At 48.9% G+C, this 15,262-nt stretch overlaps 1 long non-coding RNA gene across 3 annotated transcripts in view; it reads right to left on the bottom strand.

Moving 5' to 3' along the window:
- Positions 1-252: 252 nt before the first annotated feature.
- The window catches only part of LOC135318971 (uncharacterized), a 144,418-nt gene continuing 129,408 nt past the window's right edge, over positions 253-15,262 (bottom strand). For all 3 annotated transcript variants that reach the window (XR_010377458.1, XR_010377459.1, XR_010377460.1), the window contains one exon: positions 253-1,373. This is a non-coding gene — a long non-coding RNA (uncharacterized LOC135318971). The remainder of the gene's footprint in view (positions 1,374-15,262) is intronic.

Genomic DNA, 15,262 nt, shown 5'->3' with positions numbered 1-15,262 from the left:
ACTAGGTCTGCCTGGGTGACCTCAGGGAAAAGTCAAGCAGGCATAGTCCTAGGGTAACTATAATTAGGGTCCTAAACTCCCACCCACAGCACATCATAGCCTCGAACGTTTGCCCTGAGCCTGCATGGGTGTGCGTCACAAGCCTGGGTCCAAGGGCTTGGCAACCCCTGCATCGCTACCCCCACCTAAGTGAACGTCAAGAGCTATCAGCAAGGTTTAAGGTAAAAAGCACAAGCTTTGGTGGGATTTTTTCATTTTCAAAACTTCTAATTTTTATTGAAGTGTAGTTGATTTACAATGTTAGTTTCAGGCTTACAGCAAAGCGATTCAGTTACACACACACATATATACACATTTTTAAAAATTCTTTTGCATTATGAAAAAGCATAGGCTTTGAAGTGAACCAGATCTCGGTTTGAGTCATGACACTCCCATTTGTGAACTTCATTCAGCAAATATTTATGAAAGTCATTCCATGCACCAGGCATTGTACCAGACCCTGGGGAGAAAAAAGGCAACAGAACCAACATGGACACTGGGCAAATTACTTACAATTGTAGGCCTCTGCTTTCTTATCTAAAACGAGGTCGTGGCTACCCCCTTAGAGATGTGAGAGGATTTTGTGAGACGATATGTGTAACTGTGGAGCTATTTACATTATCATCATTGTAATTAATAAAATAACATGGTAGCAGCGTGTGTGAAAAGCCACACAACTATTTAAACTTTTGAACCCTAAGGAACCTTTATCCTAAGGAAAAGCCCAGATACAAAGACATAGATGAAGGAGAGAGATGGGAAAGAAATTATCTACCGACTAAATACGTACATTCTACCAAGCACTGGGTGAAATATCTTACATTTCTTAATTCATGAAAATGAGCAAAGGGAAAAAATTACAAGCAACCTAAGTATTCAGCAGTAGAATCATGAATGAAATATTTTACCATCATTTGAAGTAATTATAAAGACGATGTACAACATCGAGAAACGCTCGTGACATGATGTTAGGTGGAGAAGGCAGGTGACGGAGTGTAGGCGCGCGGATCACAGCTGCAGCGACACACAGCTCCTGCGCGTGAGCACAGACACGCGGAGCAGCAAGGCCTGCACCGGAACGAACGACGGGTTTACGGCGCCGACTCTGCTCTCCATTTCCCAGACTGCTGGCAGTGCTCTTCCATTTTTTGCTATATCAGTGTGATAGCTGGGCTTTTCCTAGGGTGTTTTATTTGCAGGTTATTTCTCTCTGTTCTCTGCGGTCCGCGCATCAATGCTGAAAGGGGAGAATATAAATATTTTCGTGCTTGGAAGTCTCAGTAGGGGGCAAATCTCTGAAGAGGCCTCGGTTGCATTCAATGTATTGCTGTTTCCTGAAAAATAAGTGGAAGAGTTACCCCCGTTATATTTAGTGCTACTGATAGCAAGCCTTCAGGAACAGAACTCCTGCTACAGCAGCACCTGCCAGCCCCACCATCAACACCTGGAGGGCTCTGTGTCCCTAGGAGGGCCATCGGCACAAGCTGACCTCCCTTCCATCCATCCACCCACCCATCCACTCACTGACTCTACAATCCACCTGTCTATCCATCTGATGCTGATTTACTATCTTCCATCCTTCTATCCCATCCCTTTGCTTATCCATCTATGCATCTACTCTTTCTTGGAAGGGCATCATCACAAAACTTCCTTACAGGAATTAGGGATTTACAAGTGTCCTGATTCTTCAGCGGGCAATTAGCATGAAAAAGCAAGGTTCACGTTCCCAAATGGGGTCAATGATGCAACAGGACAGGAGCCAGGAGGCGTGCTTCTCATCTTCGCAGTTGCTGGTGGGCCGCTCAGGAGCTGGCTCGGCAACTGGGCAGGCTCCCACGGCCCAGGAACAAAGGGCCCAGTAATCAGGTCAGATCTGTCGCCAGGGTCCTCCCTGTCCCAGTAACACCCAGCTGGCGGCTGGGAGCAGGATCTTCAAGGCATTCCAAGCCTTGGCACCTAAATCTGTCACATTCTAGGGCTGTAGGTGGAGTGGGAGAGGCCATGCAGTATGCACTTGTCAGTCTGCCAGCTGAGAACCTGTTTTAATGAGTTAAACAATTGGCTCTCGTTACATAAGCCTGGACTGTGACCTTCTCAATCAAGTGTTAATGGGGGTTGATGAGGACAATCTACCTGGGACCTTCTCACCTCACATCAGACTGCTTAGAGTCCTACCTCAGTCCCTAATGAGGTTAGATGGGGAAACTGAGCCAGGGTCTGCTGAGTGACCGGGATGTGTTCACAGAGCAAAACAAAGAATTCAGCATCGATGGAGCATGTGTGTGAGGTCCAGCGCCTGAGGCAAGGAAGGCAGGGAGGAACCAAGCGCACTTCCTGCCTGTAAGCACGGAGTCTAGTGGAGAAAACAGACCCTAAGACAGTGAGAACAAGGGTGTAAGGGGCCACAGCAGTAGTGAGGACAGCATGAGCTGAGAATCCAGATGTGGAGGCCACATCTGTCTAGACAACCCCAGAGGCTTCAGGGAAGGAGGCATTGGAATTGGGCCTGGACCGCACAAGCAGACATGGCTGTGCCCTGACAGATAAACGACGGGAAAGCATGGAGGAGCAAGGGAGAAGGCGCTCACACCGGGTCCCCGAAGCAGCAGCCGCTCCCTTTAACTGTGCAGCTCAGATGTGAAACGTAAGCCCCGGAAGGTCCTCTCGGTGTTCCTGGAACACGCTTAAAGCCATCATAGGGGGAAGGTACAGCTCAGTGGTAGAGTGAGCGCTTAGCATGCACAAGGTCCTGGGTTCAATACCCAGTACCTCCACTAATAAATAAATAAAAATTAAAAAAAATAAAGCCATCATATCACCAGGTCACTGTTCAGTCTTCATTTTGTCTAGAAGAGCATCTCTTCCCTCTACCTGGCCCCAGTGATCCCAGCCTGCTACACTTCACTCACCCTTAAAGGCCCAATTCTCAGGCTGCCTCTTCTGTGAAGCTCCCTGGGCTGACCCCACCTCAGGGCCAACCCCCTCCGCGCCCCCCATGTTTTGTTCTAACTCTAGGACCACATTTATCAGGCTGCATTCCAGTTAGTCTGTGGATTCTCTCTCCAACAGCTTTCATTATTGTATCGCCAGTGGTCCTCACAGTGCCCGGCACACAGTCGGTACTCAACATCTGATTGTCCAGGGACAACTCCTTCCAGGATCAACTCACACTCAGGTGATCCAGAAGCACCATCCAGACCCCTCTCCTGCGAGACTGAGCTTGTCGTCACAGCAGGAAGCCACCAGTTAACCTGGGAAAAACAAGTCTACCTGCAACCCAGCCAGCTCCCGAGCCAGCGTGCCACAGACCAGCCACCTCCAGCACACTTCGTAGTTTCTAGTGTCTGTAGGAAACCCGGAGCTCCCTGGGCCCCAGCCAGCAATCAGCCATCCCACAGATGTTAATTGCATAGAATTCATTAATTGCGCTGCATAGAAGGCATCGCAGCACCAGGACCCTTCAGTGGCTGGGAGGAGAGGTGGGAAGGGCTCACTAGTCATCAGAGATGAGACAAGGCTGTTTATTTTTAATTAGTTGAAAAGACAGTCTGATCGGTACTGTCCTCATTATCCTCGCCCCACCTTCCTGTAATGGGCCTGCCTTACTTGTATAACTAGATTTTTATTAAAAAGAAAATTTTAAGACAATCTGAGTGGGAGTAGTGAAGATTTCAGGAACATAGTCACTGATTAGTATATACTGATAGATCACCAATAGTCTCCAATTTGCAACACACCTAATTAGCCATTAGTCGTGAATAGGAAAGCAAGGAGGTATTGAGTGTGTGTGTGGACAGGAGAGGGGCTGGTGGGGGCCTTGGGGGATCGAGGGAGCAGGACTCAGAGGCCTCGAAGGGGTGCTGTCAGGGCAGTAGTGTCGTCAGCAGACTGCCTCCCATCCTCCCGAGCTGCCCTTCTCCCGGCCTCAGCTCACCGCCCTTCCAGCTCCAACCCTAAGGCCTGGGCCCCTAGAGCTGTCCTGTCCCTTTAGTTACCCCGCCCAGCGTGGGAACAAATGATCCTGTCTTCTTGTTTAGAGAAAAATGAGGGGTGTGTATTTTTGTTTTCAAAGGCAACTTTACTTGGGAAACCAAGAGGAATGCAAAGCAAAAGCGAGCACGCAGGGAGCGGCAGCAGTGGGAAGCTGTTCCCGGCTCAGCCTATCCTGTGCCAGGTGACGGTGCAGAAGGGCTGGGCTGGCATGTGCAGCCCAGGGCTTGGCCTTCTTCTGACTCTCACCAGGGATCTGCTACTTGTGTGCTGCTCCCACACCTTCCCGACGTGGTCCAGGCAGGTGAGAAGAAAACATTTTGCTGCTTCTCACCTGCAGGCTCTGAACTGAAGGCAGTCCTACCCACCCGCCCCAACCAGCATCCCCAGGGCCCCTTGGTCTCCCTTCCTAGATGGTACCTGCCAGCAGGTGAGCTAGCTGGATTTTTCTCTTCCCCTGTAATCTTACCAGGAAAGGCTCTGCCCAGACTCCCTTGGTGCTGCCTGCTCTCAGGGCCCCATCTTTTCGCTGCTGCATTTCTCTGATCTCAGGTCCTCCGTTCCAGGGGCCAGTGACCAGGCCAAATGCTCACTGGGCCTGTCACTGACCACTTGTCAGTCAGCCCTTAGGTTCCTCCTCCGCAAGCCCCTGACATCCAGTGCTGACCCCTGTCCTGGCTCCTGCGTGGGACTCCCTGGGCCTCGTCTACCTCAGGCCCAGCAGCCACTTGCACACATCTGGGCAGAGGTGGGGCCTCTCACCTCCCCGCCTCACTCTCTACCGCAGGTCAGCCAGGTACAGTTTTGCCCAGACCCTGCATGCTTCATGCTTCCATCTGCCTAGACTGTTCCTACTGCTCCTAAAATGAAACTCAGGCCCCTCCCCTCCTCCCCGCAGCTCTCCAAATCTGAAAACCCCTTTCCAAATCCCAGCTCCGCCATTTCACAGATGACTGACGTGGACAAGACTTTTCAGCTGTCCAGGGGTAAGCCACGTCCGTAAATCCAGGAAAACGGTAAAAACCAGCACAGAGAATCAAATGAGAGACAACGTAGGTGCAGGGCCTTGCAACTCTGGGCTGTTGGTTGTATTGGTCTCCGGCCCAAGGCTGACTTCGCTGTTCGTCTCCACCTGAAATACATTCCCCCTCGGGTTCAGGGTGGTGAGCCCCTCCCTGAAGCCTGGCTTCCTCGCCAGTTTTCTGGTTTCCCCCTTTCTTGCCCGTCCTCCACCAGGGTGGGTGCGGAAGAGGCCTGCCTGCTATAGGCCCAGCTCAACACTAGGTGGCAGCCTGCCCACGGGCCTTTGCTGGACAAGCCGCGCCCTCCACCTGGCTCAGCGCCGAGGCCCCAGGCTTCAGCGGGGTTACCCCTGTGCCAGGCACGTCCCACAATCCGCCCTAGCCCACAACTGCGGCTGCTGGCAGCAGAGGCGCAAGGGAAGCTTCCCGCTGGCGGGTTCAGGCTGAAGCCGCGGAGTCGAGAGGAGGTGTGGGCCAGGTCCCGAGTCCGCTCTCCCGCCAGCTGGGGCTCCGTTTGCAGAACAGAGGTCTCACGCAGTCCTTGGTGGAGCTGGAGGGGCTGAGGTCTGGGTGGCAGCAGAGGGGCCTGGCAGGGCAGCCTTTCAGGCCAGCGGCTGCTCTACCTACAGGGCCTGGAGTTCCCTGCGGAGGCCCCTCTGGGAGCCCATTGAGCCTGGGACACGGGATCTCTCCGTTCAGCCTTTGTTTCTTTCCAGGGAGGGGGGAGCGGTGATTAGGTTTATTTATTTACTTATTTTTTTTAATGAATAGGGACTGAACCCAGGACCTCATGCATGCTAAGCATGCGAGCGCTCTACCACTTGAGCTGTACCCGCCTCCCCACCCTTCAGCCTTTCTCCCAGCTGACTCCCTCCCCTCCACGTGAGCGAGACCAAGGCCTTCCCGCTGGGAACCAATGCTTCCTCCTCTGGCCTCTCCCTTCCCAGCCAAACTGATTGAAAAAGCTGTCTTCGCGCTCTCCCCCGTCACGGCCTCCCACTCACGCCTCGGCGCACTGTATTGACTCCTTCTCTTGTCCTTCAAAATCTGCCATCTCTGGGTGGCCCTGCTCCCATATTGCCACCTCCCAGCCCTCTCCAGTCCCCACCTTCCTGCATCTCTGACCACGCTCGTGCCCTCTGCCTGTAGGACTGTCTCGTCTCCAGCCCACTTCAACATGTTCTTCTTCACCTGCTTCATTCACTCTCCTCAAACCTAATATTCTTAGTTTGTTCAACCCAGAACTTATATCCTGAAGATTTTCAAACTTCTGCCTTAGGACCTCCATCCCTTCAGCCCCAGTGCCCCGTCTCCATACTGAGCTCCTCTGTCCGCCCCGGGCCTGGCGCCCATCTTCCTCTGCCTGTTTTCTGTATCGGTGAAAAGCATCACCAGCGACCCAGTGGTGGCCAGAGTCAGACCATTGGAAGTCACCGTTGACCCCTCCCTGTCCCTCCCCAGCCACAAGCACCAGATAGCCATGTCCTGCCCACTCGACCCCTCAGTACCTCTCAGATCTTCCCCACCTGCCCAGACAGGTCCTCAACTTCTCTTTCCTGAGCAGATGCAACAGGCTCCGAACTGGCCTCGCAGCTTCCATTCCTGCCCCCACCACCGCATCTCCTCGCTGCAGTTGGTGTTTTTTATAAAATGTGGAGCTAAACAAGGCATTTCTATGCTCAGAACCCATCAGGCCCCTAAGGGTAGCACCCAAATGTACAAAACCTTCATGACTTGGATCTGCCTGCCTTTTCCAGCCACTCCCTGTCTCTCCGCCCCGGCTAAAGGGTCCCTGCACAGCCCGTGCCCTCGCCTTCTCCTGTACCTTCCGTCTGTGCTTCCTCTCCCACCTCCCTTCTGTCCGCTGAGATGCTATTCACAATTGTCAGCTCCCTACCCCCCACGCTGTGTTGGGGCCCCCTTTCCTATGCTTCCTTGATCAAAGTACTCAGTATTGTAATTGTGTGATCACGTGTCACTAGACTCTGAGCTTGAGGGCAAGAGCTGTTTTTTTTCATCTTTGGGTCCCCAGCGCCAAGTTTACTGCCTGACACAGAGAAGGGGTTAAACCACATGTTTGTTGGGTGGGTAGATGGGTGTATGGAAGATGGAAAATTATTGTTCCCTGCTTATTCAGAGGCAGCCTAGTATTTAGATTTGTCACCTTAACCCCAAGTGCCTGGCATCTGTCACATGAAGCTAGACCTCAGACCTCAGAACCACCCAAAGCAACATGGCTGAGTGCTTTCCTGGGATCAGGGGATGGGAACAGCTTCTCTAGGTTCCCATCAAAAGGTTCAGGTGCTGAGTAGAATTCAACCGATGCAGGGCCCCAGCCCTGCTCTCACTTCGGCCCAGAAGTACGCCCTCGCCAGGCCAGGGAGATGGGAGCAAGGCAGTCAAGCCCTTGACCAGAAGACAAACCAACCTCTCTCAATTTGTCCCCTGCAGAAGAAAGGCGCTCTGAGCAACATGTCCGCCTGGGGACGTCCGGGACAGCAGCACAGAAGCAGGGCCTCCACTGACAACTCGAATGAGATGCAAACACATGGACAAGTCTTAAGGACAAAGGGTTCCTGCTCCTACGAACGATGGCCACCGCAGGCTACGCTGACAGTGCCGTCCCACCCTGCGGGACACACTTTACAGGCTGGGTCTCTGCTCCTGCTCTCTCCTCTGATCGCTCTCCCACCACACTGCCTCTTACAGTCTCAGCCAACCTGTGAGACCCAGTGCCAATGCGTGATCTGTGAAGCTCTCTCAGAGCCACCGCCCCCAGTCTGAATTAACCAATATTTTCCCTACACTTCTGTAAGATGCTGTTCATGTTTCTTTTACAACACTGATCTCAATTTCCCTTTCACTGGTATTTCATATGACCAATGTCTTTGATTATGTCCCTTTGATTTGATTAAGGCTATAAATGCCTGGCAGGGAAGAACTATTTTATCCATGTCTGCATACCCCAGGGTTCTAGCCCTGTGTTCTAGGCATGTAATAAATGCCCATTGAGTTGAATAACAATTTTCAAAGCATTACAAAGCACCATGCAGAAAACTAGGTTCCTAAGTTCAAGGCACATGGAGAAAATAGGAGTGATCATATGGGTGGGGGTCATCTGAGAAGACTTCCTGGAGGAGGTGTGGCTGAGGAAGCTGAGCAAGGTGGGACTGAGAAGCATAACCAAAGCCTGACTGTCATTTTAAGTTCTAGGAGGGAAAGGCCGGGCTTTTCTCCTTCCTTACCCACCTTTTTCCCCATCTCGGTATAAGTAGTGACAGTATAGTACCGTGGTTAGAAATGCAGACTCTCAAGACAGACTGCCTGGATGTATATCCTAGCTTAGCCACTTAATAGCTGTGTCACCTTGGACAGGCCACTTCACCCATCTGGTCTCAGTTTCCTCCTCCCCTGTAAAGCGTGGGTAAAGTGGTATTTAACTCACTGGATTATGTGATGATGTAATAAGTTAATCTATGTAAAACTCTTACTAGGTGCCAACAGCTAATCTCAGGGCTTTACGTAGAGGAACCCACTTAATCCTGGCGCAGCCCGGGGAGGGTGGTACTATTACTATCTTTACATGCAGGTGAGGACGCTGAGACTCCGGGAGCCGGGGGTGGGGCGCTCATTGGCATATCCCACCCAAAATGTCAAATGTTCTCTAAATATGAAAAATTTGGACCTGCTTACTCCAAACCATCCAACTGGTCCCCCAAAGAACCAGAACCACAATCATAGCTCAAAATAACAACTTGGCCTTTGTTGTAATTCATATGCATCTGCTCAGCGTTTTCATATTTGATCCTCACTCCGCCCCAGTGAAAGAGCCATCACCACCCCTGCTTTTCAGATGAATGCATGAGGCCCAGAGGGCTGGCAGGACCTGGAGAAGCTGGCCTCAGAGGCAGGCACCTGGGCTCCGGGCCGGAGAGCCTCCGCCAGGCCAGCGGCTGGGCCACGGGGCTTCGGGCAGCTGGTGGCAGCCCCACACCCTCCTCTTCCTCACACCCTGAACAATTTGTCCTCCAGATGAATCCGCACCAGTCTCTGCCCAGAGCCCACTGTAGCTGCTGGGTACCTGGCTCACACCTTCAAAAAAGGTGAGTGAGTTTACAGAAAAACTACCAAGCTCCAGGGTCTATAGAGATGACAGAAAACAAAAAGGACACCATCACCCAAAGACAGAGGAAAAAGCATTTAGAAATAATTTTCAAAACAAAAGACTTTGGTTTGAAGATTGTATGTTCCACCTCTAAAAAAATGGACACAGGGGAGGGTACAGCTCAGGGGTAGAGCACGTGCTTAACATGCATAAGGTCCCGGGTTCAATCCCCAGCGCCTCCGTTAAATAAATAAACAAACAAACAAAATTATCCCCCCGATTTTTTTAAAAAGACAAACTGAACCAAAAATTTGTACATAAAATACAAATGGCCAATAAAATGTTTGCCCCACAGAAAACAAAAGGAACTCAAATCCTAGCACTGAGACACCATCAATTAAGGTGGGAACTTTTTAAAATAATAGATAAGGGGGGCTGGTTGTTGTAGGAACTGAACACTCACGAGCGTGTAAATTGAACCACCTTTTGAGAGACAGTTTGGTCTGGGGAGTGTAAGGGCCTTAACGCTACTGATGTTCTTAACTCCACAATTTTGTTTCTAGATATTTATTAAGAAAAATGCATAAATAGTACAAAGTAATATGTTTAAAAATATGTGTGTTTTACAAAAGTAAAATAAAAAGAGGCAACATAAAAGCTAAAGAGGGGAATGATTAAGTGATAGCACCTCCATCCACTGGAATATTCTTTCCAACCACTAAATATGATGTAGGAGAGCTGAAGATTATTTAATGACTTTAAAAATGTTAACTGTGAAAAGCAGCGTAAAAATAAACAGTATACTGTATATAGAATAATTCCCATATTATAGAAAAATATATGCATACAGGGACACTACAATGAAGTGATTAAAAGCCCGGACTCCAGGATCAGAGCATTTGAGTCTCCCATCTGAAACTGCCCTTTACAGGCTGTGTGACCTTGGGCAAATCACTTAACTGCCCTGTGCTTTGTTTGACTCATTTGTCATAGAAATAATATTGGTACCTACTCACTGATGCTGGGAGAATGGAATGAGTTAATAACTGGAACATAGTAAGTTATATGTGTTAGCGATTATCATCATTGTTCACACATAGAAAAATGACTGAAAGGATACACAATCGAATGATTGTTTCTGGTGGTGGTATTACAGGTTTATTCTTTCTTTTGGTACCTCAATTTTCTAAATTTTCTTTCACGTACCTATAAGATTTTTAATAAGAAATATCTATATTATATATAGATATAGATATCTTATATAGATATATATATATCTTTATTAAAATAAAAGAAATCTGGGGTAGAATTCTTAGGGAAAAAGACAAAGAATAAAAGTCCAGACCAAGATAAAAGGCGCTTAGTAAAAAAAGGTTTACTAAGAAATAGGTTTACTAAGAAATAGGTCAGGGAAGTGGGAGAAACCTTGAGTATGAAAAGCTAGGACTGGGAAAATAAGAGTATTCTGAGTGTGAATGGATAATTTGCCAACTTAGCTAGGCCGTGGAGCCCAGTGTTGTTCAAACATCAGTTTGGATGTTGCTGTAAAGGCATTTTTTAGATGTGATTGACATTTAAATCAGTTTAGTCTGAGTAAAGCAGATTATTTGCCATAATGTGGGTGGGTGGGTCTCATCTAATCAGTTGAAGGCCATAAGAGGAAAAGACTGAGGTCCCAGAGAAAGGAAGTTCTCCCGCCAGACTCCCTTTGGCCTCAAGACTACAATATCATCTCTTGTCTGACTTTCCAGCCTGCTGGCCTGCCCTGTGAATTTCAGACTTGCCAGTCTCCACAACTGTGTGAGCCATTTCTTTAAACTAAACTCTCTCCATTGGGTCTGTTTCAATGGAGAACCCTGACTAATACCCAAACCACGTGAAGAAGGCATGAGCCTGCTTCCAACATAGCACTCCATCTCCACAGCCTCCCCGGGAGTGGTGAGCTAGCCTGTAATCATCAGCCTATATCCTCTTTACCACCTGTAGGGACAGTTATTATGCTCATAAAAAAAAACATAGGATGGTTAGTGCCATAAGTAGGTAACAGCACGGCCTTTCTCATATAAGAAAGAAAAGAAAAACACACCCCTTCATGATGGAGCAGATTGGGCCCTTCCCCAGATAGGACACCTCCCACCTTGCAGGCTCTGTGATGGGTCTTACACACGTAGCAGCAGCTGAATCAAAGAGAACCAAGCCAAGAAGAAGCTGCATTTTAGGAGGAGTGCTCGCGAAACATGAGGCACATCCAGAGAGAGACAAGCCCTGGGCAGGACGCAGGCTGCACACCTAGTGCTCCAGGTCTGGGCACCGGATCTAGAAGACAGCAGCCGGTGGTGGGGGCGGGGGGCCCCCCCCCACTGCACAGGACTCCAGACTTAGCAAGGGCTGCTTTTAACTTAGATCTTAGGCATGGACAGCAAAAAGTTTCCGAAATGATGGAACCTACATTACTGTGTGAAAGATTTGAACTTTGATAAAAGTATTAAGGAAAATTGCATTCATAACAAATGACAAAGCAATTTACGGAGTGCTCCTGAGGTTAAGTGGAACCCCTCCTCGCTGAGGAATGGACGAACCACCCAGGCGTGGTCCTCTCTGGGTTTCCTTCTCGTGCAGTCCTGGTTCTGTGTCCCTGAACCTCTTCTCCAGCAACATCCCTCCAAATGTTCACGTCCTCGTTCCACAAGATTTTATAGAAATTGCAGAGAATTTTTTGGCTTTCCATTTGCAGTTGCTCGAAGTTCAGACCTTTCAGCAACTGTAATTCCAACTACTCCTGGTTGTATTTGGTAGTGAATAGAGAGATCCATGTTGGAACTTCAGGAGCTGTATCTTCTACAGATGAGCATACACACACATGCAGTCATTACTCAACTGAGTTAAAGTCTAGAAATTATTACAGACCTCTTTCACACCACAGGGGCTTTTGGTTTTTCTGTTTAATCACACCGAGCCCTCTTGAGTAAGGATTCTGAGCACAATCCAGAGCAGACTGGGTTCTGTTATTATCAGTATTGACGCCTTCATAAAATGATATCAGACATCTATTACCTATTCAGAGTCTGCGTTTACCAGACACCAGGAAAACCATGAAGACCCATTCTTTTATTTAATCTACATGTCGTCCATGAAGGAAGAGGCATTACATAAGCTCCATTTTTAGAGAAGAGACTACGACTCAGAGAAGTTAAGGGATGTGCGCTAAATCACTGAGCTCATAAGCTGTAGGGCCAGGCTATATCCCGGGACTGGTGGACCTGTGAAGCCCTCAGTTTCCATTTTAACCAAAAAAAAAAAAAAAAAAGAAAATAAAAGAAAGAAGTTATGCTTGCCCAAGGACAGGTTAGGAGAGATATTCAGAAGCGAGGAGGGCCCCAGGTTCTTGGCTGGTGATAGCAAAGGCAGAAGCTGAAATCATGCAACAAAACAAAACAACCCTCTAACCACCACCATTCTCCCACAAAAAAACAGTAAAACAATGAGTTTACCAAGTAGGAGACCTAGGTTATTCTGGGCCAGAAAGGGAAAGAAAAATACCATATGATATTACTTACATGTGGAATCTAAAGAAAAGACACAAATGAACTTATTTACAAAACAGAAACAGACTCACAGACATAGAAACAAACTTATGGTTACCGAGGGGAAAGGGGGAGGGGAGGGATAAATTGGGAGTCTGAGTTTTGCAGATACAAACTACTATATATAAAATAGATAAACAAGTTTCTACTGTATAGTGAAGATAACTATATTGAATATCTTATAGTGACCTATGGTGAAAAAGAGTATGAAAACAAATATGTACATGTGTACATGTGACTGTCACATTATGCTGTACACCAGAAGTTGACACAATACTGTAAATCAACTGTACTCCAATAAAAAATTAAAATGCTAAAAAAAAAGTAGCTCCAGTCCTATCTCCACCCAAAACTGTCTGTGTGACTTTGGACGTGTCATTTTATCTCTTTGAAACTCAAGTCCCTCCAGTGAATATGAAGAGCCTCTCAGGGCGTCTGTGGGAAGTCGCCTTGCGCGGGGGCTGGCGCACAGAGCACGGTCAAGAGTCGCTGGGCCGAAGCGGAGCTTCAGCCCCTCCTGGGTAAGTGAACTGACCGCTCTGCACTCTCAGGGTCTCTTCCTGGCCCTGCTGGACCTATCACCACCTCCTCAGCAGTGTCTTCCAATGCCCGTGGTCAGGGCACCCAGGGCACCAAACTACCCCTCAGTCCTGAGTGTAGGTTTAGCTGGTGGATCTGGACTTCCGTGACTGCTCCCTGGAGCTGGCCACTGCCACCATCCAGCCTCCCAGGCTTTGCCCGTGCCCAGCTCCCCCAGACCCAGCAGTCAGGCCCACGCTGGCATGCATGGAGAAAGATGACCTCTGTCCTGGCCCCTGCTGCAGTTTCACCAGCATAATGACAACGATAGCACGTGCACGGGCCAGACACGTGTTCCCGGGGCAGCAGTGGTTGGTAGACATGTGATTCACGGAACCCTCCAGTAACCGCAAAGGCCACCAAACACCGGAAGCCTTCAGTTTAGGAATCTGGGAGTGAAAGCAGATTCTCACCACGCAGCGGGGAGGATCTGACAGCCAGACACTCAGTCCCCGCCCCAGAGGACCCCACAGCAGCCCGACCTGGAGGTAAGTAGAGGCAGGCTCACCGCAAGGCTGTGTCTAGCGTTTCAGACCACAAAGATTATGTAAGTGGAGTATTATTTCTTTCCATTTCATTGATACCTTTAGTTTCACTTTGGATTGATCTGCAAATAATGGCTTTTCATGTTGCCTACATGTACATTTGTTCTAACATAGTTAATGGTGTGTAAAGTAACACAGAGGTAACTGAGGGAAGTGTGGGGTAAACCCCTGCATGGGAAAACAGACAACCTTTATTAGTGAATATTCACCCGCTGTTTCCTTCGAATTTCCCTTTTTGGATTGTCCAAGGCACGTGTGTTATTTGTTATTCATAGGTTGGTGCTTCTTAAAGGGTAGAATGAGGGATTCATTTGAACAATAGTTTTTCTGTACATACATTCCTCTTCTCTATATTTAAAAGGACTTCGTAGTATATGTAAACAACAGCAGTAACACCCTAACCACGCCATGGTGTTCCTCAGTTTACCACGCTGTGGTGTTCCTCAGTTTACCACGCCCGTTCACACCCGCTGCGATTTTTACCCTGATCATGACCCCCTGGCAGAAGGAGAGCTTATCACTATTCTATAGAGAAGGGAACTGAGGCTCAGAGGGGTTACGGGACTTTTCAGAGCCCTGGAGCCAGGGACGTGGGGAGCTGTGCTGGTCTCTTTCTACCCCTGAGGATAAAAGCCACGTCTGTGCGCCTTCTTGACTTCCTAACTTCAAGGGGTCTGAAGACAATGAATGTGTGCACTTTCATTTGTAACCAGTGGCCCCCAGAATGACCCCAGCAGCCCACAGCCGCTGCATCTCACCCTCTTCTCAGTAAATAAGGACAGTATTCCAAGCCCCCAGAGTAACTCCTCACTTACTGGCTTTCACCTTTGCACACCCTCCGTGTTCCTTTGTCACTCAGTGTGCTCAGAACACCGTCATCACCTTTCAATCCTGACTCACTGGGAGGGATGGGTGCTTTGATCGATGAAGGAGGAAATAGCTAAAAGCTGACAACCCTAGAGGAGACCACAGGACAGACAGGTTTGTGGGGTTTGTAGGGAGACCAGCCCAGAGCTAGTCCATCCTGAACAGACCTGCAGTGGCGCTTTCCCCAATTTGCTCCTGGGATCCCCCAGCCTTGGATGCTGAGATCCCGCTCCAACCCCAAGAGCACAGGAATGAAGGTAGCTCCAGTGAGACGGAATACGGGGCCAGGCATGGTGTGGGGGTCACATCACTCAGCCTTCATGGTTTCGGGCAAAAGCCGTGTTCTCCCGAAGAATGGACATGGCTTCCGTATCAAGTCATCACTCACTTACCTACAAACCAGCCTTGTCCTCAAAGAGGGGAAAAATCAAGAAAGGATGACTAAGCAAATGGACAAGCAATGAGAATGACAGTGGAGGAAAATAAATTCTGTAAAAGATGCACCAACAAAAGATTACTGAGGGCAAGCTG

This window comes from Camelus dromedarius, chromosome 23 (assembly GCF_036321535.1).
Source record: "Camelus dromedarius isolate mCamDro1 chromosome 23, mCamDro1.pat, whole genome shotgun sequence".
Classification (NCBI taxonomy): Eukaryota; Metazoa; Chordata; class Mammalia; order Artiodactyla; family Camelidae; genus Camelus; species Camelus dromedarius.
The sequence above is the reverse complement of the archived record's forward strand: the minus strand, read 5'-3'. Positions and strand labels throughout refer to the sequence as shown.